This window comes from Lepus europaeus, chromosome 14 (genome assembly GCF_033115175.1).
Source record: "Lepus europaeus isolate LE1 chromosome 14, mLepTim1.pri, whole genome shotgun sequence".
Classification (NCBI taxonomy): Eukaryota; Metazoa; Chordata; class Mammalia; order Lagomorpha; family Leporidae; genus Lepus; species Lepus europaeus.
The window spans coordinates 19667659-19692329 of NC_084840.1; the positions used below are offsets into that span (position 1 = coordinate 19667659).

At 50.4% G+C, this 24671-nt stretch overlaps 1 protein-coding gene and 2 non-coding genes across 6 annotated transcripts in view; 2 read left to right on the top strand and 1 right to left on the bottom strand.

Annotated features, from left to right (window-relative positions):
* The first annotated feature begins 6311 nt into the window (after nt 1-6311).
* TRNAK-UUU (transfer RNA lysine (anticodon UUU)) lies at nt 6312-6384 on the top strand. Its single transcript has one exon. It is a non-coding gene; the product is annotated as a tRNA-Lys (tRNA).
* Nucleotides 6385-6727: 343 nt separating this feature from the next.
* Nucleotides 6728-6800, bottom strand: TRNAK-UUU (transfer RNA lysine (anticodon UUU)). Its single transcript has one exon. It is a non-coding gene; the product is annotated as a tRNA-Lys (tRNA).
* A 5702-nt stretch (nt 6801-12502) lies between these two features.
* The window catches only part of MDM4 (MDM4 regulator of p53), a 45630-nt gene continuing 33461 nt past the window's right edge, over nt 12503-24671 (top strand). The window contains exon 1 of one of the 4 annotated variants that reach the window (XM_062211660.1): nt 12503-12641. The gene's annotated coding sequence lies outside the window, so the exon portion shown is untranslated. The remainder of the gene's footprint in view (nt 12642-24671) is intronic. The other 3 variants (XM_062211662.1, XM_062211661.1, XM_062211659.1) reach the window with 3 other exon arrangements.

Below are 24671 nucleotides of genomic sequence, written 5' to 3' on the forward strand. Positions count from 1 at the left end.
CAGCTCTGCCTCTTCAGGTCCTCTGGACCCCCTGGCTTCCTGGGAGCTGACCGGGGGGGGGGGGGGTATGGCATGAGATGGGGTGAGGAGGCCAAAGAAGGCTGCATATTTATTCTCAGGACCCTTCTCTGTGAAGTCACGTTGTGGGAGGGGCTGCCACTCAGCTACAGATCACAGCTCCCAGCAGGTGCACTGCCTCCCCCACTCCTCCTCCTCCTCTCTCTCTCAGTTCAGATCACCACTCCTTTCCTTAGCCTTTGAAGACTAGGGCTGGAAGTGCTGCCTTGCTGCTGGTCCCAGTGCACCGAGCACTCTTCCTTGTAGCTTTCCTCTCCCCTACCAACCCTTTATAAATTGTCTCTCTATTCTTTAAGCTCTCCTGAAATCACCCCACATTTTTCAATGTCCTGTTTGCTTCACACCAGGACCTGACTGATGCAGGTCAAAAGGTACAGGCTGGATTCTTGCTAATGCACCTGGGAGGCAGCAGATGGCCCCTGCCACCCATTACAGGAGACCCGGATGGAGCTCCTGGCTCCTGGCTTGGGCCTGACCCAGCCAGGCTGTTGCAGCCATTTTAGGAGTGAACCAGCAGATGGAAGGTCTCTTTTTCTGTCCTGTGCTCTGCCTCTCAAATAAATAAATAAATTTTAAAAAACAAACAAAACTCCCAAAGATCCAGTCTGGGGGCTCAACAAGGAGACCATGGCTACATTCTGGCTGGCAGAATCGAATCTGCCAGAACTGTGGTGGAGAGCCAACGAGACCGACAGAGATGAAAGACAGCAGAGAGGTCACATCTGGAGTATCTAACAAGGCGCTGAATGTAGGAACCCGCGGGGTTGTGGGGTTACTCCCCACTTGATGCTTAAGAATTGGTAGCTTGGGGCCGGTGCTGTGGCATAGTGGGTAAAGCTGCCTCCTGCAGTGCCAGCATCCCATATGAGCACCAGTTCAAGGCCCAGCTGCTCCACTTCTGATCTAGCTCTCTGTTATGGCCTGGGAAAGCAGTAGAAGATGGCCCAAGTCCTTGGGCCCCTGCATCTGTGTGGGAGACCCAGAAGAAGTTCCTGGCTCCTGGCTCCTGGCTCCTGGCTCAGCCGGAATCCGCAGTACCCATGGAGCGTGAGCAGTCCTAGCTAACACAGGCTCCAGGGAGTCCCAAAGAAAAGGAACGCATCCTTCCCAGAAGCATCTCAATTAAAAGGATAGAAGGCAGTGGGTGAAGGGGGAACGCAGCAGCAAATGGGGAGATTGATTTACTTATTTTAAAATGGGAAAGGCTTAAATACGTTCCTTTCTTGAGGTGCAAGACCAAGAAGACAGAGAGATGATGATGCTGACGAAGATGAAGAATGGAAAATGTCCCGGGGGAGATGGCAGGAGCGGGACCCATGCATGCAGGGTGGAGTTGCCTGGGCTGTATTGGAGAAGATCGGTAAACCTAGAGGCCAGAGGATGAGAGAATTGGTTGCCACCTGATGGTCTCCAAGCAGTCTGCTGAGATGGAAGAGGTCAGGAAGGAGTTGCAGACTTAAGGAAAGTGGTTAAGGGTCAGTTAGCCCCTGAAAGGAATGAGAACAGTAGCCCTTTAGAGAGAGAGTGAGTGGGTGGACGGCTGGCATCAGATGTCAGCTGGCATCGGGTGTTCTGTGTCATGGCTGCAATGAGAGAGCACCATCATTTTCTTCTGCAAGGCCTGCAGGCCCAGGGGTAGGAGGTGAAGTCAGGATTGGGGTTTGCACTATAGGGACAGTAGAAGGATAAAGGGGAAGGAGGATTCCTGCCTCCCGGCGGTCCGGGGAGGAAAGGACAGCCCCGAAGCAGCTGCCAATCTTGCAGGCAGAGTCCAGGGGCCTTGCTACGAGTTTCCCCACTGCCTGGAAACAGCCTCCTGTCCCAGCCCCCACCTCTGTCTCCTTTTGTGGCCATCTCTCCACTTGGCCTGCAGCAAAAAGAAATGTCCACTTCCCGCCCTCTGGAAGCTCTACATGTGTTACTTTACAAGGCAGGAGGAGTTTGAGGGTGTGATTCAATCCAGACCCCAGAGCTAGGAGAGGCGCCTGGGCCACTCAGGTGGACCCAGGGCAATCGCGCCGGCCCCGCTGCATCGAGGGCGATGCTCACAGACGATCAGGAGCACGCAGCAACACAACGCCGCCTGGGGACCGAGGCCCTGAGCCAAACGCTGGGAAGCTCCTGCAGGAACCGGAAAAGACAAGGGACAGACTCTCCCCTAGGGCTTCTGGGGAGGAGCGCAGCCCTACGGATGGCTTGATTTTAGCCCAGTGAAACCTGTGTTAGACTTTTGAACGAGATAAAAAAAAATGCACTTGTCATTAGTCTGCTAGGTTTGCGATTTGTGATGGCAGCCATAACAAGCGCTGCAGGTTCTCCAGGCTGCTCCCCTGGGGGCCTCAAAGAGCTCCAAACACACACAGCAGCCAGCTGACATTGCTGGTCTACTTTTTTTCCTGTCCTGGGGAGGGGACAGAGGAGGAAGGCAACTAGACTGTCAGCTTCTTTAGGCTAAGGAAATGTCCCGTGACTTCCTTGCCCTCATGAATTGCCTAGCCCCAAGCTTCTCCTTAGTGAGTATTTAGCAAATCAGTCACTGATGAAGACCTGGATCGAGTTCACGAGAAGATAGAGAGTGACGGAGCCAGGCCACGGAGAGCTGGGGAGTTTAAGGTTTCAATGCTAGTGAGAAAGGAACAAGGCCACTGGCCAGGGAGCAGGTGCCTGAAATCAGGGGGAGAAGAGGGGATGGCGCATGCTTACCTGAGCCCTATTCACTCTGGGGTAGGACTAATCCGTGAAACAACTTCAAGTGGACATTGAGAAAGGCAGTGTTGGTAGCATCTTACTTTTAAAACCCTTTAGTAGACTTTCTTTTAAAAGACTCAAATATCTCTGGGACCTGAATGGACCTTTGAGATCGGTGGAGGTGCTGCAGATATTCTGTGGATGGATTCACTTCTTTACTCCCTTAACATCTGCTGCTTTTGAGATCAGTCCCAGGGCCTTGGCCGTGGCATAGCAGGTAAAGCTGCTACCTGTGGCTACGGCATCCCATGGTTTGTGTTGGTTGTGTTGTGCTGGTTTGTGTCCCGACTGCTCCACTTCCCGTGCAGCTCCCTGCTGTGGCCTGGGAAAGTAGCGGAAGATGGCCCAAGTGCTTGGGCTCCTGCACCCACGTGGGGACCTGGAGGAAGCTCCCGGTTCCTGGCTTTGGATCGGCCCAGATCTCGGAGTTGCAGCCATTTGGGGAGTGAGGTAGTGAATGGAAGACCTCTCTCTGTAACTCTGCCCTTCACATAATAAATATATCAAAGAGAGAGAGAGAGAGAGAGAGAGAGAGAATGGGAGGGAGGGAGGGAGGGAGGGAGGGAGGAAGGAAGGAAGGAAGGAAGGAAGGAAGGAAGGAAGGAAGGAAGGAAGGAATCCCACATGTTCCCTACACCTTTTAAATGACCCACAACATTTGGGAATTACGCGTCCCAGTCTCTCAGCTCCTTAGGGGGTGCAAAGTCTCGGGCTGCTGGCTTCCTGGTAGTTACCGGGAGGGCAGGTTAGAGGTCTCACTAGGAACCCAGGCTAGTCTCAGTTTGGATTCATTAGGAGACTTTTTTTTTTTAAAGATTTATTTTATTCATTGGAAAAGCAGAATGACAAAAATAGAGAAAGATTTCCATCTACTGGCTCAGGCCCCAAGTGTCCACAACAGCCAGGGCTGGGCCAGGCTAAAGTCAGGAGCCTGGAACTCCATCTGGGTCTCCCATGTGAGTGCAGGGACCCAGACACTTGAACCATCTTCCTCTGCTTTCCCAGGTGCATCAACAGGAAGCTGAGTTGGAAGTGGAGCAGCCAGGACACAGGATGCCACAGGCGGTAGCTTAACCCGCTATGCCACAACACTGGCCCCATTAGGGGATTCCTTAGAGCAACTTCTCTGTACCATGCATCTTGTAGTGGTCTCGGCTCCAAAGACTTCACAGGGATGAGAGAACACTGGGTAGAGGATGGTGCTGTGGTGCCACAGGTAAAGCCATTGCCCAAGATGCCAGCATCCCATATGGACGCTGGTTCGTGTCTCCGCTGTTCCACTTCCGTTTCAGCATCCCTGATCCCTGACTCACCATCATGCTGATGGCCTGTAAAAAAGCAGCGAGGATGGCTCGAGTGTGTGGGCCCCTGCACCCACATGGCAGACCTGGAAGAAGCTCCGGGCTCCTGGCTTCAGCCTAGCCCAGCCCTGGCCATTGTGGCTGTCTGGGGAGTGAACCAGTGGCTGGAAGACCTCCCTCTCTCTCTCTTTCTCTCTCTCTCTCTCTGCCTCTCAAACGAATAGATGAAAAAAAAATGTTTAAAGAAATATTTTAAAACAGAAGCACGAGACTACTACGCCAACCTGTGAGGTTAGCCTGCCCTCTAGTGAGAAAATTAAGTTACACAGCCTGTGTAAAGTGAAGCTTGGGGAACGACAGCACCTGTAGGGGTGTTCGCGATGCAACGCAGGTGCAGCAGATTCTTTCCACTTTGCAAGGTGTGCAGGCCAAACTTGCAACTGCTGCCCGCTGCCCCCAAGGGAAATTATTCTCCTTCCCTGACGTGGGCCTGATGGGCTGCCCCGAGCCAGCCCTGCCTCCCGGCACCCCAGATTCAGTTGCTCACCGTCCCCCACATGCAGCTTACCCTCCCCACGTTCCTTCCACACTTACTGTTCCCGAGCCTGGCTGTGCCTCGCTCACTGCTGTGCAAACAGTAGGTGCTCAATGAACATGGGCCCACCCCATTCCACCTAGTTAGCTTCCAGCGGCTGGTTTCTCATCCTAAAGGAAGGGGTATACGTCGATGTCACGGCCTGCGGGCAGGGAAAAGCATGAGGGCCCCTTGTCCCTTCTCGCCCGCTCACCGAGGCCTGGGCACCCGCCATCTCTCTTCCCTCCAACGTTGCAGGAATAACTCGCGTCCACGTCTTACTCGTAGAAACCAGGCAAGGCGTTTTCCCTCATCTAACGAAGTGGGTGCCCGAGAAATATGTCTACACAGAAAATGTCTCTGGCCCTAGGGTTCCCTCCGACACCTCTGCCAGCGGGGAGTTTGGACTCCACTCCGATCATGTGGTTTCCTCGCTGAAAACAGAAGACCTCCCTCCACCCTCGCTCTGTAAGCCCTGTGTTTCTGTCCATCCTTAGCAGAGGGCTTGAAGCTGTTACTGCACTTGTCTCTTGGTGTTCAAGTTGCCCTTGTAGACCGTTAGCAGGATCCACGTGCATCTCTACTCCAGAGGTACCCGGCGACCACAGTTAGAGTGGGTGATCAACGAATGTTGTTTGAATGACATCACTCCAGCCTGGAGCTTGTTGAGTCGGGCTGTTCTAATCTGATTCACAGTGGAAAGGGGAACAGCGTGGTAAAACCCTAGATGAGGAAGATATCGGAGAAGTTATCGCATGAATTTCCCTCATTTTGTAGATGTGGAAGGCCAGGCCAGTTTAGGATCACACAGTTTGTGGCTGGCCTCTGTTCTGGAAGAATCGGACAATTGTAGGAAGACAAGCACTCCTCCAGCCGAGGCCGAGCTAGTTTGTCCATTGTGTTCAGAAAGCTCCAATTCCCAGAAACAAGAATGAATTCCCTTATCAGCCTTAAAATTTCATCACCCTGTGCTCCACGCCCTGTGCGTCAGGGTTGATGAAGCCGATTTTGAGAAACACGAGGCTGGTGGGGCGATTTTTATTTTTAGTCCTCCACCTGGTGCACAGTAACACCCCCTTGGGAGAGGGTTCATGGTGTGGAAACTGGAAGAAAGGTAGAAATCCCATCGAAGTCCAAATTAAAGGTCTGAGCCCCACTCGGTCTTGACCCAGGCTCAGCCTCCCGCCCCATTACCCTGCCCGTGTGAAGGGAGACCTAGCTGACGCCCACCTCATCCGGCGCTTGGAAATGGATTTGCCACGGACACTGTGTGATCTGGCCGGAGTGCAGAGGCCCGGGCAGCGGAGAGAGCCACGGGGGCAGGAGAGGGTGCAAGGCTGCCCGCGTTCCTGGAGGGTGCTACCGCTCAGGCCGCTCTGGAGTCACTTACCGAACTCGAAATAAGAAAAGAGCTTGGGGAACCCATGACTTACGTGCTCGGAGCCCCCCAAAAAGGAAAAGGCAAGTGTTTGTTTTGCATGAAAAAAAAAAAAAAAAAAAGCAAAACAGCACCACCCCCACAATCCGGGAAAACCTGCTCTTGTTGCGCGAGAGAAAACAACCTGTTAGAACTATATCAAGTAAACGCACGGAGACACCCGACGCAGAGCGCCCGGATAGCTCAGTCGGTAGAGCATCAGACTTTTAATCTGAGGGTCCAGGGTTCAAGTCCCTGTTCGGGCGTGCCTTTTTTTTCTTCCAAGCGCTGAGAAGTGACTTCCGCTCTCAGGTGGAATTCGTCCCTGCTCACCGAGCGTTCCCACGGTTACAACCTGAAGTGAATTCAGTTCGTTTTTCATTGATTTCCGCGTATGCAGGATAAGCGTCCTCGGGTCGCCGGCTGGTGTCGAGGGTTTACGCGGCGCGTTCCGGGCGAGGAGGCCGGCGCGGGGGTAAAATGGCACACGCAGGCTCTCCCCAGGACGGCGCCGGCTCCTTGTGGTCATCCTGGAACGCACTCGCGTCCCAGGAACCCAGCAAGCCACACACCTTTCAGTGTGAATTTAAAAACAGGAAAAAGTGGCAGCGCCCGAACAGGGACTTGAACCCTGGACCCTCAGATTAAAAGTCTGATGCTCTACCGACTGAGCTATCCGGGCTCTCGCGAGAAGCGCCACCTACCGCGCTCTCTTACATGGGAACGCGCCCGCGGACGCTCCGACTCGCGAGCCGCGGCTCCCGCCCCGAGCGGCCCCACCGCCCGCTGCCCCTGGCGGGGTTCCGGGGTGCAACCGAGGGCCGGGGCGACGGGCACGGTGGGATGCCGCTGTCGGAGCGCCCCGGCCCACGCGGGAACAGCCCGACGCGCTGCTCTGCACGCGTGCGGGGGGCGAGGGGCCCGGGGCCCGGTGGGGCGCAGACCCTCGCGGGGCTCCCCGAGGGGCACCCTGTCGGGCCTCTGTTACCCGGGCTCGCGTTCCCGGAGCTCAGTCCTCAGCCGCTTTTGCAGCGAGTCCTGCGCCCAGGGCGTGGACTTCGTCCTGCAGCCGTGGGTGAACAGACCCGCGTGCAGCGGAGCGCCGCGCGGAGGGACCCGGCCTCTGCAGCCTCCCCGGCGCGCGTGGCGAGACGCTGCCGTGGGCCGTGGGCCGTGGGCCGTGGGCCGGGCCAGCCCGGCCGCGCCCGGGGGTGTGGGCGTCCCCGCCGAGGTCTTAGCGCATCGCAGTGGGGACTGGCCGGCCCCACGGAGTCCGTGTGCGTGGGGGAGTGCACCCGCCTCCCACGCAGCACCCAGCAAGTGGCCCCCTCACGGCTGCGCTGTGCTGTTGCTTCCAGTGGCTTCGCCCACTCTGCCTTGGAGCCCTCATCCTTTCTAAAGACTTCACTCAAATGAAGCTTCTAGAAGCCTTCAGTGATTATGGTCTACGGGAAGGGAAGGGTGATTCAAGAGCCTAGGCTCCCATTTAGCTTACAGATTCCGTATCAGAGCCTCAACATCCATTGTTTCAATGGAAAAAGTAAGATTGGATCTCTGTGTTACAACAGGCACAAAGTAATTCTGAGTGGGCTAACGGCCCAGATACGAAAAGCAAATCTTTGAATTTCTGGAAAAAAAAAATTATGCATGAGACAGGGAATACTCTGCTAAATAACAATATACCAAAAAAAAAAAAAAAAAAAGCATGTAACATAAAGAAACTTACTGGTAAATTTCACTTCATTAAGAAAATTTGTTTATCAGAAGGCGACATTTAAAAAGTTTAAACAAGTTATAGTGTGAGGATGGTGTTTGTAATACACCGAATGAAGAAGGATTGGGATCCAGGTTCTGTAGAGAGCTGCTATAAACCAATAAGAAAAGGCAAACAAGCCAATAGAAGAATGGGAAAAATCTATGAACAGGCAATTCAGGGATGAGGAACCCTAAGTCAATAAATATGGAAAAATGTCCCTTATTAATAGTCATGGATATATACCCACCATAAGATGCTGTTTCACACCTACCCGTCTTTTTTTCTTTTAGTAATCTGAAAATGCCAACAATTGACACAGATGTGGAGCAACAGAATTCTGATGCCCTTGTGTCAGAAGTGCAAATCTCGACAGCCGCTTTGGAGAGCTCGTTGGCATGAGCCAGCAGGGTGGACATGCGTACGGCCATGACTCAGTCATTCCTCCTGAGTGCATGTGGAGACAAGCACAGGAAAGCTGAGATGCACTGTAACACTTATTAAATATGAACAAACACTTTAATATTTATTAAGCTTGAGACACTTAAATATTTATTAAGGAGGAGACGAATAAAAATCGTGGTACATAACAGAACTCTTAAGGGCTGAGTTGTGTGCCCCCCATCCCAAAGTTTGTGTTGAAGCCCTAACCCCCAGCACCTCAGAATGGGGCTGTATTAGGAGATGGGACCTTCAAAGAGGTGATTAAAGAAAGATGTGGTCTTGTGAGTGGGCCCTAAACAATAGGACCAGTATCCTTATAAAAAGAATAAGGCACATGTAACGTCACAGATGCACATTAGCAAGAGGCTGGATCAGCAGCAGGGTACGGCGCTGTGTCGTAGCAGGGAAAGTTGCTGCCTGCAGTGCCGGCATCCCATATGGGCATCAGTGCTTGGGCCTTGCACCCATGTGGGAAACCTGGAAGAAGGTCCTGGCTCCTAGCTTTAAATTAGTGCACCTCCAGCCATAGCAGCCATCTGGAGAGTGAACCAGCAGCGTAGCTGGAACTCAGACCAGGCACTCTGACATGGGGTGGGGGTCCCCAGGCAGCATCTTAAGCACTTCACCAAATGCCTGATCCCTAGAAAATGAACTCAATTACTATATAACAATTCATGACATGTTTTGCAATGCAATAGGCAATATATTACTATACAGCATTATAACGAATGACAAATGATTTCCTATAATTTTTAGCTTCAGTTAAAATTGTAGCATGGTGAAATTTATGCTGAGCAAGAATGCAAGTTGTAGAAGAACAGTTTGATGTCATTTTTAATACGTTTAAAAGCAGAGGTGAACAGCACACTGCTGGCCCCCTCCCCCATCAACTCTGTAAAGAACCAGTGGCGTCATCATTCTTCCACCCAAGCTTCACCAACCTGATATTCATTCTTGTTTCCACTTCAGAATCCATGATGCCCTTAGAGGGGAGCTTTTCAAAATGAGGTCCTACCCTTCTGTGCCTCAAACTAGATCCTGTTCAGATATAACACGTTCACACGTTTGTTTTGGTGCCAAAATATTGAGATCCACAGCTTTTAATAATATGCATTTTCCATGAACCTTTGGAAGACCCCTCATACTGTTCTTTAGGAAGAGTGGTGGGGAAAAGAACCATATATTCTTTGAATCTTCTTGTATGTATGAGGTAGCTCATTCATCTTTTTCTGTAAAAGCCATAGATCAGTAATATTGGCTTCTAATTCTCTCAAATACAGAATGAGCCACAGAAAAACTGCCTGACAGCTATTTCATTGTCAAGATTGGGAGACTGGGGACCTGAAGAATTGTGTAACTTTCAGGTTTCAATGACTGACAGACCATGGGGTGGGTGTGCAGTACAGCAGTTAAAGCCCCCCTTGGGCTACCAGCATTGCGGATCAGGTGCCTGGTTCCAATTCCAGCCACTCTGCTCCTGGTCCAGCTTCCTGCTACTGCACACCCTGAGATGGCTCAAGGACTTGCGTCTCTGTCCCCCAGGTGGGAGACCTGGTTGGAGTTCTGGGCTCCTGGCTTTGGTCACCTGAGCCTTGGTTGTTGTGGGCATTTGGGGGAGTGAATCAGTGGATTGAAGACCCCTCTCTTTCAAATAAAATGAAAACAAAAGAATTTTAAAAAATCCAAAAGAATAAAAAAAGAGAAATAGCTGGATTAGAACCCAGACTTCCTGTCTTTTTAATAAATCAGTGGTTTGGGGGCCACTGCCCTGGCGCAGTAGGTTAATCCTCCACTTGTGGTGCTGGCATCCCATATGGACACCGGATCTAGTCCCAGCTGCTCCTCTTCCAATCCAGCTCTCTGCTATGGCCTGGGAAAGCAGTGGAGGATGGCCCAAGTGCTTGGGCCCTGCACCCGCATGGGAGGCCAGGAGGAAGCAGCTAGCTCTTGGCTTCAGATCGGTGCAGCTCCAGCTGTTGCAGCCATTTGGGGGAGTGAACCAATGATGGAAGACCTTTCTGTCTGTCTCTCCATCTCACTGTAACTCTACATCTCAAATAAATAAATTTTTAAAAAAATCAATGGTTTGTAAGTGTAAGTCTTAAGGAAGTGATGATCACCAAGAGTTGCCTAGGAGTTTTAGGTTTGTTTGTTTATTTATTGGCAATGTTACTTGACTGTAACATTGATAGAAATACGATAGTTATGACTTATTGTTTATTATAGTCAGTCACAGGTGAAGTTTTATGAAATTCTTGGAAAAGGATGGAGAGATGTTGCCAAATGCTAACTGGGACCACTGATGGTTTAAGAGCAACCGTCAGGATGGATTAGCAGTCAGTGTCAATCCTACTAGGAAAAGCTCTATTCCTAATCATGTCCTGGTCAACACATTTATCAAGGCTTTAAGTGAAGACAAACATGTTGTCCTGGGCGGCACTGTGGATAGTGGGTTGAGCCTCCTCCTGAGGCAGATGGCATTCCATATTGGCAGCTGGTTCCAGTCCCGGCTGCTCCACTTCTGATCCAGCTCCCTGCTGATATGCCTGGGAAAGCAGAGGAGGATGGCTCAAGTGCTTGGGTCCCTGCATCCATTGTGTTGCTCTCTGTAACTTCACCTCTCAAGTAATTCTTTAAAAAAATTTTTTTAAAAAAACGTTGTTCAATATTTGGCAAAATGTAAAAATGAGAGCTGACCTCTCTTGACCCCAAGGGAGGCGGGTCATCAGTCACCGCACTAACCACACCATGTGGCCGGTCTGTCTCCTCTTCTAGACACCGCAGGTTTTACTTGCTTTGGCATCTTCTGGGTTAGTTCTTGTTGATCTTAAAAAACACTCTGAACTCCATGAGGTCATAATTTCAAAACTCCAGGAGATAGTACAAAGGGAACTTTTTTTTTTAAGTATGGAAGGCTTCACGAATTTGCGCGTTATGCGCACTCGGCGGCTGTGCTATTCTTCGTACGGTTCCAATTTTAGTGTACGTGTGAGCACCAAAGGGGACTTAACTGACCAGACGCTATTTCAAATTAAATTCCTGTTAGGACATTCTTAAAATGTACCTGCATGAGAGAAGAGGGGACTAGCTAACGGCGATTCACCCAAGAAGCCCCCACCCCCCATTTTAAAGATGCGGCTGTGCCGGAGGCGCGGACTCTGGGCTCCCCCGCCGTGCACGGCTGCGCGGGAGGCGCGGACTCTGGGCTCCCCAGGTGTGCATGGCTGTGCGGGAGGCGCGGACTCTGGGCTCCCCCGCCGTGCACGGCTGCGCGGGAGGCGCGGACTCTGGGCTCCCCAGGTGTGCATGGCTGTGCGGGAGGCGCGGACTCCGGGCTCCCCCGCTGTGCACGGCTGTGCGGGAGGCGCGGACTCCGGGCTCCCCCGCTGGGCACGGCTGTGCGGGAGGCGCGGACTCTGGGCTCCCCAGGTGTGCACGGCTGTGCGGGAGGCGCGGACTCTGGGCTCCTCTGCAGAACTCCGGAGGCTACGGAGGAGCGGAGCGAGGCGCCAAGTCGGATGAAGGCGGCCCTGCCCGGTTTTGCGCGGCGTGGGTCTGCACCGACGCACGTCTGGGAGCCAGATCTTCGAGAGGACGAGCAGGGGACGATGCCCGGCGCGGTGCCGGGGCTGGGGGTGGGAACCTGTCGTCCAGTGCACCGGGCAGCGGCCGCACTGGGGCGAGGAAGACTCGGCTCCCCGACGCGAACCGAGGCCGTCACACCCGGACGCAGCCTGGGAGAACGGCCCGAGGTGTCCGGGGCGGCGGCCCCGGCCCCGCGCAGGCTGAAGGGCGGCCACGCTCGGGGAGCGCCGTCCCCTCTTCGTCTTTCTCTAGGCGTGGACCACGGATCCCGACTCGTTCACGTCCACCCCCGGGGGCTCTGACAAGGCTGGGACGCCGCGGCGGAGCAGGGTCATCCCTGCACGAACGCCGAGCTACCGCGGCGAGGCCAGAGGAAGCCTAGTTTTCCCGAACAGTTGACGCCTGCCTCTGACTGTGCGCTCAGCGGGCTCACGCCCCAGTTTTCTGGCCTCCCAGGACCCCGAGAGCCCCCCGAACCTCACGCCTCCCGGCCGCCAGACTCGCGCGACTCTCTGCCCCGACGAGGGCCTACTCTATGGTAGAGCGCTCAGCCTCTCTAGCTCTCGGCCTGCTCCTCTATGGCTTCCTCACCGGAAGCTCCGGGGGGAGACGCGTGTGAGAGGCCGGAAGTGCGCCCTCCCTGCTCGCCGTTTGAAAATGCTGCCCAGGCAGTAGGACGTGCGGCTGCCACCCCTCCCCCCCGGGCTCGGAGGGGGAGCGACTCCATGGAGCGGCCGTGAGGTGTGGCTCTGGGGTTTTGTCGGCGGGGTGCCGGAGGCCGGGGGCAGGCCGGGCCGCGTGGGGAGGAGGCGGCGGTGCGGCCCGTGCTGCGGGACTCGGAGCGTTGGAGACAGCGGGAGGAGCTTCGGGCGTGGGTGGCGGCGTAGAGCGGATGGCGCCGGGCGGAAGGAGGGCTCGGGGTGGGGGAAAGGATTGTGGGACGAGGGCTGGCGGGAGGCGAACATGGAGGTGCTGTGACGCGGCGCGGTTTCGGCCGGCTGGTCGCCGGCCTGCGGAGGACGGAGTCGGGCGGGCGGGGGCTGGGGGGCTCGGGGCGTTGTGGCGGGGAGGGGCGGGGGCGCACCGGGCCGTGACGTCCTGGGGGGCCGTGGGCGTCGCGACGAGATGGCCCAGTCTGCGAAGCCCTCGCCTGCCCGCGGGCGCTGGGGGGGGTGTGTGTGACAAACGCTCCTTTTGGGGCCACACTGCGGACCTCCCGAAGCCCGCGGGGGCTGGCGCGCGGGGATGGGTCCCCCGGGAGCCCTTGCACCCCCACGAGATTGGCGGCTGTGAAGCGACACCCCGGGAAAACGCCGCTGCCTCCCTCGGGGCTCCCCGTGTGGAGCGGGGTCTGTCGGGGATGCCTGGAGCCTTGGGTGTTAACTGTTCCTGCGTGTAAGTTTCCCGGCAGCAAACGATGCTTTCGTTTAAAAGCGCTTCTTACACAGCATTCTGTGTCACAGTAGTGTCCGGATCACAACTTTTACTACTTTTTTTTTTTTTTTTTTTTTTATGATGCGAAATGCGCGAATGTGAGCTACACATCCCTACGCTGTCCCCGATGGTCTGTCCTCTCAGACTCGCCCGCGTTATTTAGTAAGGATTTTTAAAGAAAGGCAGAGAGCTCCGGCTGCTGGCTCGCTCCCCTGCTGGGGCTGGGTGCTCAGCCCTGGCCTCTCCCGTGGGTGGCGGCGACCCCGGTGCTGGAGCCGGCACCTGCTGCCCCCCAAGGGCCGCGTTCTCGGGCAGCTGCGGTGCGGAGGTGACGGAAGCATGTTACTAGCAGCTGCCAGACGCCCGCCCCCGCACTCACATTGTTAACAGGGGGGTGATTTATGATACCGCACGTTTTTCAGATAACACGGACAGCTTTTCAAAAGGCATACATACAAGTATAACACTTAAAAAAAAAAAAAGTAAAGGCTTGGGATAGTATTGGATTACAGGGTTGTACAACATTTTCTTGGTGGGTTTTTAGGTTATATCGGACTTGTTTTGCAAATTAAACATTGGAGTGCACCTTTGCTACACATTTCACCCTTTGACCTGTAGCAGTTCTGGTGAGAACCATATCAACATCTGAATAGTAGCTTCCTTTTTCAAAGAAAAAAGTTATTTTCCTTATTGTCATGTATCCAGTCGAAAGAATAGAACTGTAGTGTTTTAAGAGAAGTCCTTGGGCCTTTAAAAAATTGTTAAGAATGATCGGTTCTGCTAAATTCTGTTGAGAAGGTTTTATTTTAGTTTTAAAATCAGTTAAAGTTAAAGCCCCGGTCTGTAGTGCCGGCATCCCACATGGGCACCGGTTCGAGTCCCGGCTGCTCTACTTGCGATCCCGCTCTCTGCTGTGGCCTGGGAAAGCAGTAGAAGATGGCCCAAGTGCTTGGGCCCCTGCACCCACGTGGGAGACCTGGAAGAAGCTCCTGGCTCCTGATTTCGAATCAGTACAGCTCCAGCCGTTGCAGCCATTTGCGGAGTGAACCAGCAGATGGAGGACCTTTCCCTCCCTCTCTCTGCCTCTGCTTCTCTGTGGCTCTGCCTTTCAGATAAATAACTAAATCTTAGAAAAAAAAAATCACAGTTGTCTTCAAAGATGGAGATTTGAAGATGAGGTTTAGGGTAGAAATCGCCCTGGCCCAGAGCTTTAAGCCTACTTGAGATGCCTGCCTCCCAGACTAGGGCCTGGTTCTGGCTACTTGGCTTCCCATTCAGCCTCCCGCTGATGTGTCTTGGTGGGCAACAGAAGACGGCCCAATGGCTTGGATTCCTGCCACCCACATTGGAGAACAGGATGGAGTTCATGGCTCCTGGCTTGGTCCTGGCCCAGCCCTGGCGGTTGTGAGCATTTGGGGAGTGAACCAGTGGATAGAAGACTTCTTTTACCCTCTCCTTGCTTTTCTCTGTCACTATGCTTTAAATAAAAATATTTTAACAAAACCATTCATTATCTTTGAGAATTGAATAACTTTCTTCACTGATTTCATCCCACTATAGGATACTCATAAAAACAGGAATATAATGTAGTTTTTAAAATAAATTTTCAGAATTTTGAGAGGTAGAGATTTCTTTTATAGATGTAAATTTATTTTATAGAAGGATAGCTTTTCAGAGCTTTTTTTTTTTTTTTTTTTTTTTTAAGATTTATTTATTTGAAAGGCAGAGTTAAAGAGAGGCAGAGAGAGAGAGAGAGAGTCTTCCATCTGCTGGTTCACTTGGGCCATCTTCTACTGTTTTCCTAGGCCATAGCAGAGAGCTGGATGGGAAGTGGAGCAGCTGAGACTTAACCACCGCCCATATGGGATGCCAGCCCTGCAGGCGGCGGCTTTACCCTCTATGCCACAGCGCCAGCTCCCAGAACTGTTCTTACATCTGCAGTTTCTCAGAAAAACCAGCTCAAAAGAGGAGGGAGGGAGGAGGGAATATCATCATGTTCTCAGAATTGTATTTATAAGCCATACTGAACCATATTGAATGTGTTAGAAACGAATTAAAAAATAAAAAGCTTGGCCAAAAAAGTGTATTTTGGGATGGTGCATTCTGGTCTCCTCAGTCTTATCTCAGTCTTATTTGGGGTGATGTGTTCTGGGCCACCCCCCCCCCCATTCCTGAATCACCTCTGTTGGGCCGTGTAGGAGAGTCCTTTGTTCAAATGCCCTGAAAAGCCAGGGTATTTTGGCATGCACTGGGTATTCCTAGTTCTGTTATATTTTAGAAGGAGGGGTGGGATTGGCTTCTTTTTCATCCTTAGACTCTTACCAGAAAATACATCCGTATGAGAGCAAGCAAAGAAAGGTAAGAAGAGCTTAGAGGTTGGGTAGATTTGACTGGTTAGGACACCAGCATTCCATATCCCAGTGACAAGCAAGTCCCCTTTTCCCAGTTCCAGTTTCCTGCTAATTCACATCCTGAGCAGGTGATGGTTCATACTTGGATCCTTGCTACCGACGTGGCAGACTGAGTTGGAGTTCCTGACTCCTGGCTGTGTAGGCAATGGGGAGTGAACCTCTTCCAGTCCAGCTCTCTGCTGTGGCCAGGGAGTGCAGCGGAGGATGGCCCAAGTCCTTGGGCCCTGCACCCGCATGGGAGACCAGGAGAAGCACCTGACTCCTGGCTTCGGATCAGCGCGGTGCGTTGGCCGCAGCGCACCGCTGGTGAACCAACGGTAAAGGAAGACCTTTCTCTCTGTCTCTCTCTCTCACTGTCCACTCTGCCTGTCAAAAAAAAAAAAAAAAAAAAAAGATTTATTTATTTAAAAGGCAGAGTTAGAAAGGGAGGGAGAGTCTGCTTCCATCTGCTGGCTCACTCCCCAAATGGCCACAGTGGCTGGAGCTGGGCCAGGCCAGAGCCTGGAGCCTGGAGTCTGGAGCCTGGAGCCTGGAGCTTCTTCCAGGTCTCCCACGTGGTTGCAGGGGCCCAAGCATTGGAACATCTTCTACTGCTTTCCCAGGCATGTTAGTAGGGAGCCGGATTGGAAATGGAGCAGCCAGGTCTGGAACTGGCGCCTATATGGATGCCTGTGGCTTTTACCCACTGTACCACAACTCTGGCCCCTCCTTCAGGATTTTTTTTTAAGATTTTGTTTATTTGAAAGTCAATGTTACAGAGAGGCAAAGGCAGAGAGGTCTTCCATCAGCTGGCTCACTCTCCAAATGGCCGCAACTGGCCGGAGTTGTGCCAGCCCGAAGCCAGGAGCTTCTTCCTGGTTCTCCCAGATGGTGCAGAGGCCCAAGGACTCCGACCATCTTCCACTGCTTTCCCAGGCCATAGCAGAGAGCTGGATCAGAAGTGGAGCAGCCGGGAATCTAACTGGTGACCATGTAGGATGCTGGCACTTAAGGCAGCGGCTCTACCCACTAAGCTACAGTGCCAGCCCCAGGATTATATACATATATATTTTTTAAAGAACTTCATGCATTTAAAATCAGGCAAATTATTTTCAGCTGTCTATTCTCAGCCGTTGGCTTTGTTATTAACTGGAAAAAGAAATCTCCAGAAATCCAGAGCAATGAGTGATGATTGGTTTGATGTAACTGGGATATTTCAGGATCTATGAGATACAAATAGAATTTCTGTGTGATTTCTTCCAGATTTGTTGTGTGCCATTCAGTAAGGTAACTAAAATCTGTCTATTGCAAATTATAATATTTTAAAGCATTTTACAGATGTCATTTTACCTTTAAATCAATAAAAGGTTAAGAGACTTAAAAACTCAGTGATGTTTTTTAAGAATTACCACAATGCCTTTCTATGGCTATTAACAGTTTAGTAATTATCTAATATCTGGTACAGAACTCAATTTCTAAACTGTTGAAAAAAATGGCATTTCACAAATGGTTTGAATCAGGATTGAAATAATGTCTACATATTGTTTTCTTAGTCTTTAGAACAGTCCTACTTCATGTTGTAGAGTCTCCTACAGTCTGGATTTGGCTAATTGCCTTTGTTTATTTTTTATTTGAAAGGCAAACAGATCTTTCATCTGGTGGTTCACTCCCCAAATGCAAAAGCTAGGCTGGGCCAGATGGAAGCCAGGAGCCCAGGGCTCAATCCAGGAGTCCCAGGTGGGTGGCAAGGACCCGAGTACTTGAGCCATGTCCTGCTGCCTCCCAGGGTGCATGCAGGCACTTTGGTATGGGATGCAGGTGCCAAGCACCTGCCCTGTTGCCTCCTTTTAGTATCGTTTACTCATTCCCCTGCCCTCTCTTTCTCTGTACACGTGTCAGTAGTTAGATCCAGATTCATTCTTTTCAGTTTTTGGTCAAGAATACTTAATAGGTGCTGTTGGTTACTTCCTGTTGCTTCATATCAGGAAATACATGATTGTGAAACACAGTCTTTTGTTGACCGGGGCGGGTCAGGTGCTGTGCCTGCTCATGTATTTTAAACTCTTCCCCTGCCCCCAAGTTGATTCAGCTTCTGGTGAAGAAGTGACATTCACTTGGGACTTGAAGGTTTAGGATGGATCAGGGTTCTACGAAACTGACGGTGCTACAGATGGAGGCACAATGTGTGCAGAGACCCTGAAGCAGGAAGCAAAACCTCTGAGGCACCCGAAGAGCCAGGTGGCTGAGGCGCCGTGAGCTAGGAGAGCGGTGCAGGCTGGGCCGAGAGGCGTGCTGTCCTCGGAGCACAGGCAGCAGGCTGCTGAGCGAGGCTGCACACAGCTGTAGGCGTTTCTGTCTGTAATTCCTCTGGCTTTACTGTTGAGATTGGAGTGAGTTAGAAAGACCAGTTTAGAGTATGGTGCAGTGATCCAGGCAAGAAGTAACACTTTGGAGGGGAGGGGGTCCTAAGTGATTGAGGAGTTAAAATCTACAAGATTTGGTGATGAGAGTGATAACCTGGAAGAAAGAGATCACGGGCAGCTCCTGACTGGCTTGAGCGACTGAATGTCATCAGTGTGCAGCTCCCGGAAAAGAGCGTAGATTTGACGTGCTATTTGTTATTCCGTTTTCTCTTTTAAAAAGTGGGTAGCAATTCCCAACCCGGTTGTATTAAATGGGGTTCCACATGGAAAAGGGAGAAAGTGCTGCTTTAAATTCAAAGGCTGTCATACTTATCTTACAGATACCGTGGAACAGTGCCTTTGTTCATTCTTTCCTGTGTTTTCCCACTTAAAAATCTACACTGCTGTCCCCGCTCCCTCCCATTCCTCCTTTGCCTTGTATTCAAAAGTAATTTTTTCTTCTCTGAGCTTTCGTGGCCCTTAAATTACATCTTTTTAATGGCACAACACTTTCTACTTGGTGTTAAACCCGTATTGTGGTTTAAATTCTTCAAGCTGCAAATGGTCAGTTCTTATTCTTTTTTTTTTTTTTTTCCCGGACAGGCAGAGTGAATAGTGAGATAGAGAGAGAGAAAGGTCTTCCTTTTTGCCATTGGTTCATCCTCCAATGGCCGCTGCGGCCGGCGCATTGTGCTGAGCCGAAGGCAGGAGCCAGGTGCTTCTCCTGGTCTCCAATGCGGGTGCAGGGCCCAAGGACTTGGGCCATCCTCCACTGCCTTCCCGGGCCATAGCAGAGAGCTGGCCTGGAAGAGGGGCAACCGGGACTAGAACCCGGTGTGCCGGCACCGCAAGGTGGAGGATTGGCCTGTTAAGCCACGGCGCCAGCCCAGTTCTTATTCTTACCAAGATGCTGAACTACCATGACTGCTGGCTCCCTCCCCCAGAGTCATCCCTGGAGGAAGTACGGATGGAAAATACTGAGAGGAATAAATGGAGTGGTGGGGGGAGGCCGGCCCTGGAAGCAGAGTGGGCCAGGCAGAGCTGTAGAGGACGAAGGCGTGGGGGAAGGTAGCTGTGGGAATACTGTTTCTCCCGGTCTTTAATTACTCCAGAGTACCTGTGATACAGCGTCCTGGTCCACTCTCCGTAAGTGTAAGTCAGGGCATTACGGAAATCCATACTTGGGAGAAGTTGAGAAAAAAGCCGCTTCCATCCCTCAGGAACAAAGGGGAAAGCCCTGATCTGAGTAGAGTGTGGGTGGGACATGCTGGTGGTTTTTCCAGTGCTTGGGCATTCCGCTTTCATGCACATTTCCCACTTGACATCCCACTGGGGCTGATAGACGCTGGAGTCCGGAATTTCCTCCATGTGTTTTGATTGTCATGGCAGCTGTCTCTGGGGAAGATAAGTAGGAGAACTGAAGAGCACGGTATTTTAAGGGAAAAAATAAAATAAAGGCTTCATTGGAACAGAAGTGTTAGAGCAGATGGATCAAGAGTTTAAAGGTAGACTGATAATCAACCTAAAAGAAATGAGGGGAGGTGTTAGCAATTTGAAATAAGAATGAGCATGAGTGGAGGCTGAGAGAACCAGATATTAGGCATGAAAATACAGTCGTTGAAATAAAGAACCACACAGATGGGGTAAATAACAGAATGGATACAGCTGAGGAATCAGAAAAGCCTCCCAGAGCCAAGAAGGTACAAGAGTCAAGCCGAGAGCTAAGGAGAGGGCCTCACGTCTGAGTGAGGGAAGTCTTAGGAAAAGAAAAGTGCCAAGGGAGAAGTACTTGAAGAAATAGTGAAATGGTTCTCTCTTTTAGAATAAAAAAGGAAAAAATAGGTAAGACCTCAGATTGAAAGGATGCTTAGGAGTGCTGAAGATGAGATTAGGAAAACTAGGTCCATTCTAAAGGATGGATGGCAACGCAGAAGAAAATGGAGCCTCAGAAAAGCTCACCTACAAAGGAGCAAAACTGAATTGATAGGGCCAGCAATGTGGCTCAGTGGGCTAATCCCCTGCCTGTGATGTCATCATTTTATATGAGCATCTGGCTGTCCAGCTTCTGATCCTGCTCCCCGCTAAAGTGTCTGGAAAAGCAGAAGATGGCCAAGTGCTTGGGCCCCCACACGCAAATCCATGTGGGAGACCCGGATGAAGCTCCTGACTCCTGATTTCAGCCTGGCACAAACCAAGCTGTTGGGGCCAATTGGGGAGTGAACTAGTGGGTGGAAGATTGACCTCTGTATCTCCCTCTCTTTGTAACTCTGCCCTTCAAATAAATAAATCTTAAAAACAAACACAGACTGAATTGACATCACAGTTTTCGACAGCCTTACTAAATGGAAGAAAACTGTTTTCAGAGTATTGAAGGGCAACCCAGAATTGTATAGCCAACCACATGCATTTAAGTACAAGGGCGTGATAAAAATACTCAGGTACCTGGGGTTTTGGAAGCTTTGTAACAGGAAAGGTTACATTGAAGGCACTGCAAGATGAGGTACTTAAATCCAGTGATTTAAGTTAATTCAGTGATTAAAAGTTGCATGAAATAAAGGAGAATCAGTGTCCTTGATATTATTTATTCTCTTTTTATTTATTTATTTATTTTTTTTGACAGGCAGAGTGGACAGTGAGAGAGAGACAGAGAGAAAGGTCTTCCTTTTGCCGTTGGTTCACCCTCCAATGGCCGCCACAGTTGGCGCGCTGCGGCCGGCGCACCGCGCTGTTCCGATGGCAGGAGCCAGGTGCTTCTCCTGGTCTCCCATGGGGTGCAGGACCCAAGGACTTGGGCCATCCTCCACTACACTCCCTGGCCACAGCAGAGAGCTGGCCTGGAAGAGGGGCAACCGGGACAGGATCGGTGCCCCGACCGGGACTAGAACCCGGTGTGCCGGCGCCGCAAGGCGGAGGATTAACCTAGTGAGCCGCGGCGCCGGCCGATATTATTTATTCTCTTAAAGGCGAAGGCAAATTTAAAAAAAAGCAAGAAAAATCTAAGCGTTTAAAGCCCAGGTGGTGTGTGAAGGTCTTCATGGCAGGGTGATGGGTGTAGTTCCTTAAGAAAGTAATGACATTAAGATGAAGCCTAGGGGCTGGTGCTGTGCAATACCTGGTTACGTCGCAGCCTGCAGTGCTGGCATCCCATGTGGGGGCCGGTTCATGTCCCGCCTGCTCCTCTTCCAGTCAAGCTCCCTGCTAATGTCCCTAGCCTGGGAAAGCAGTAGAAGATGGCCCAAGTGCTTGGGCCCCTGAACCTGTGTGGTAGACCGAGAAGAAGCTCCTGGCTTCACATCAGCCCAAATCTGCCATTCAGGTACTTTTTTTTTTAAAAAAGATTTATTTATTTGGAAGTCAGAGTTACACAGAAGGAGAGACAGAAAAAGAGGTCTTCCATCTACTGGTTCACTCCCCAATTGGCCACAACGGTGAGAGCTGCACCGATCAGGAGCCAGGAGCTTCTTCCGGGTCTCCCACACGGGTACAGGGGCCCAAGGACCTGGGCCATCTTCTACTGCTTTCCCAGGTCACAGCAGAGAGCTGGATTGGAAGTGGGGCAGCCGGGACTTGAACCGGCACCTATATGAGATGCTGGCACTGCAGTTGGCAGCTTTCCCCACTACGCCACAGCACCAGCCCCAGGTACATGGTTTTTACGAGTGGTATATCACGTTTCTAGGGACATGGCAAGCTATGAAATGAAAATTTTGAGAGAAGACATCCTTGGAAACATGAATTCTATCCAAAGAAAACTTGTGGTCATACCAATGGAAAGTAAAATACGCTGCAGATAGACTGTCTTAACTGGGATGGGAAGTTACATGACAGTTTATGAAAGTACAGCAGTTGAAAGTATGAATAGCTCTAAAGGTCTTAAATATATGCAGCAAAATTGATAGGACTGCCCTGGGATAAGTAGACAAATTCACCATCTCTTGATTTAGGTCAAGCTGACAGATTAGCAAGGAAGTATTGGATTTTGAGGAACCAGCAGGCTCACATGGAGTTATTGCAGAATTGATCATCTGCTGGACTATGTGGAAAACCTTGTCAGTCTCTCAGATGAGGTTTCATGCAGAGGATGATCACACCACACTATAGCTAGGTCAGAAGTTAATCTCAGAAACAAGTTTCAAAAATACAGCATGTATGGGCATAGCCATTTAAGTTGTGCATTTCAAGAATTACGGAAATTTAAAAATGAACTATCAAAACCTGTGGGCTGAGTCAAAAATAGTTTTGGGGGATTTGTATCCTTAAATATTGTAAAAGAAGAATAAGCTAACTGTACAACTTAACAATGAGCAGAGTAAGTTTGAACAAAGAAGTAATAAACATGAGCAATCTTTTAAAAATATTTATTTGAAAGAAAGTTACAGAGAGAAAGAGAAAGAGGTCTTCCATCCACTGGTTCACTCCCCAGAAGGCCACAGTGGCTGGAGCTGAGCCAGTCCGAAGCCAGGAGCTTTTTCCGAGTCTCCCACGCAGGTGCAGGGGCCCAAGCACTTGGGCCATCTTTTACTGCTTTCCCAGGCCATAGCAGAGAGCTGGATCGGAAGTGGAGCAGCTGGGACTCCAGCCGGTTCTCATATGGGATGCTAGTGCTGCAGGCTGAGGCTTTAACCTGTTGTGCCACAGCACTGGCCCCAAAATAAGAGTAATTGTTAAAACAAAGGTACAGTAGAGAGAGAGAGTCAAAGCCACAAGTCTTTTTTTTTTTTTTTTGAAAAAGGTGGACAACCTCTAAAAAGTTGGTCAAGAGAGCAGAGAAGATAGAGTAAAGCAAATCATGAGTGAAAAGGAGGATGAATCTACACAAAGATAAGTAGAAGAAAAAATAAAAAGCTTGAATAATACCTAGTAAAGAAGTTGAAGGATGGTTAAAAATCTTCCCACAAAGAAAGCAGTAGGCTATAAATTTTACAGGTGAGTTCTACAGATATTTCAAAAACCAAAAATACTAAGTTTGTAGACTTTATTTTGTGCAATTAGGAAAATAAGGACCATTCCACAATTTCTTTTTTGAAGCCTATGTAACTTTAAGATCCTACCTAAATAAAAAAAGGGACACTGTAAATGAAGACCCTTTTTGCTTAATATAGATTTTTAAACCTTACACTAAGTACTAGCAAATCCAAAGTAACAGTGCTTAGAAAAAGATAATATATAAAAATCAGGGCCAGCTCTGTGGCGCAGTGGATTAATGCCCTGATCTGAAGTGCCAGCATCCCATATGGGCACTGGTTCTAGTCCCAGCGGCTCCTCTTCCGATCCAGCTCTCTGCTGTGGCCTAGGATAGCAGTAGAAGATGGCCCAAGTCTTTGGGCCCCTGCACCCGTTTGGGAGACCTGGAGCAGGCTCCTGTCTCCTGGCTTCGGATCGGCGCAGCTCTGGCCGTTGTGGCCGTCTGGGGATTGAACCATCGGATGGAAGACCTCTCTGTCTCGACCTCTCTGTAACTCTTTCAAATCAATAAAATAAATAAATATATATATATATATATAAAAATCAAGTTGGGTTTATCTGAGAAGTGTGCAAGTACTTAGAAGATTCAAAAGTGAAATTCAAGGTTTGTTACATTAATAAAGACAAGTGATTTATAAATCAATTTTTGCAGTTTACCTGTAGTAAGGAGATGGAACCTTTCTAAGCTGCTAGGGAATAGCTGTCAGAAAATAGAGCAGGACTAGGGATACAGCAGAGCAGTTGAGACCTCCACATTCTGCAGCAGTGCCCTGGTTCCACACTGATTCCAGTCCTGACTCCTGCTGTCAGCTGTGCAGACCCTGGAAGGCAGGTGAGGGCTTAAGAAACTGACTTCCTACTGCCCATGGGGGAGACCTGAGTTGAGTTCGTTGGGCCCTACTTTGGCTCAGCTGCAGACATTTGGTGAGTGACCCAACAGAGGGAAGCTCTTGCCCTCTGATTCTCAAACACACACACAAAAGCAAAAACAACAACAAAAAACCCTCCGCGTTATAAAGGGGTAACATTAGAAACCTTCCCTTTAAAGTGGAAGACAAAGATGGTGTATGTATTCAACATCGGATTGATAACTGACAAGAAGAACTTGTATCAGTAAGAAAAGTAGACAAATATTGAGACATAAGAATTGGAAAGGAGGAAATAAAATCTTGTTAAATATGACATGGTTATTTACGTGGAAAAGCCAGGATTACAATCCAATTATTAGAAATAACTGTGGGTTTAGCAAGGTGACCAGATGGAAGATTAATGAAAGTCATTTGTATTTCTCAACATCTGCGAAAACAGCTTAAAAACATAATTAAGTGGGTAGGCGTGGCACATAAGGTTAAACCACTGCTTAAGATGGCCACATCCCGTATCTTATCTGAGGGCTGATTTGAGTCCTAGCTGCCTGCTGATGGATGAGGCTCACGTATTTGGGTCCTTGCCATCTGTGTGGGAGACTTAGATGGAGCCTGTGGCTCCTGCTGTCACCGTGGCCCAGCCTGGCTGTTGGTGGGCTTTTGGGGAGTGAACCAGAGAATGGAAGATATTTCTGTCTCTCCTTCCTTCCTTCG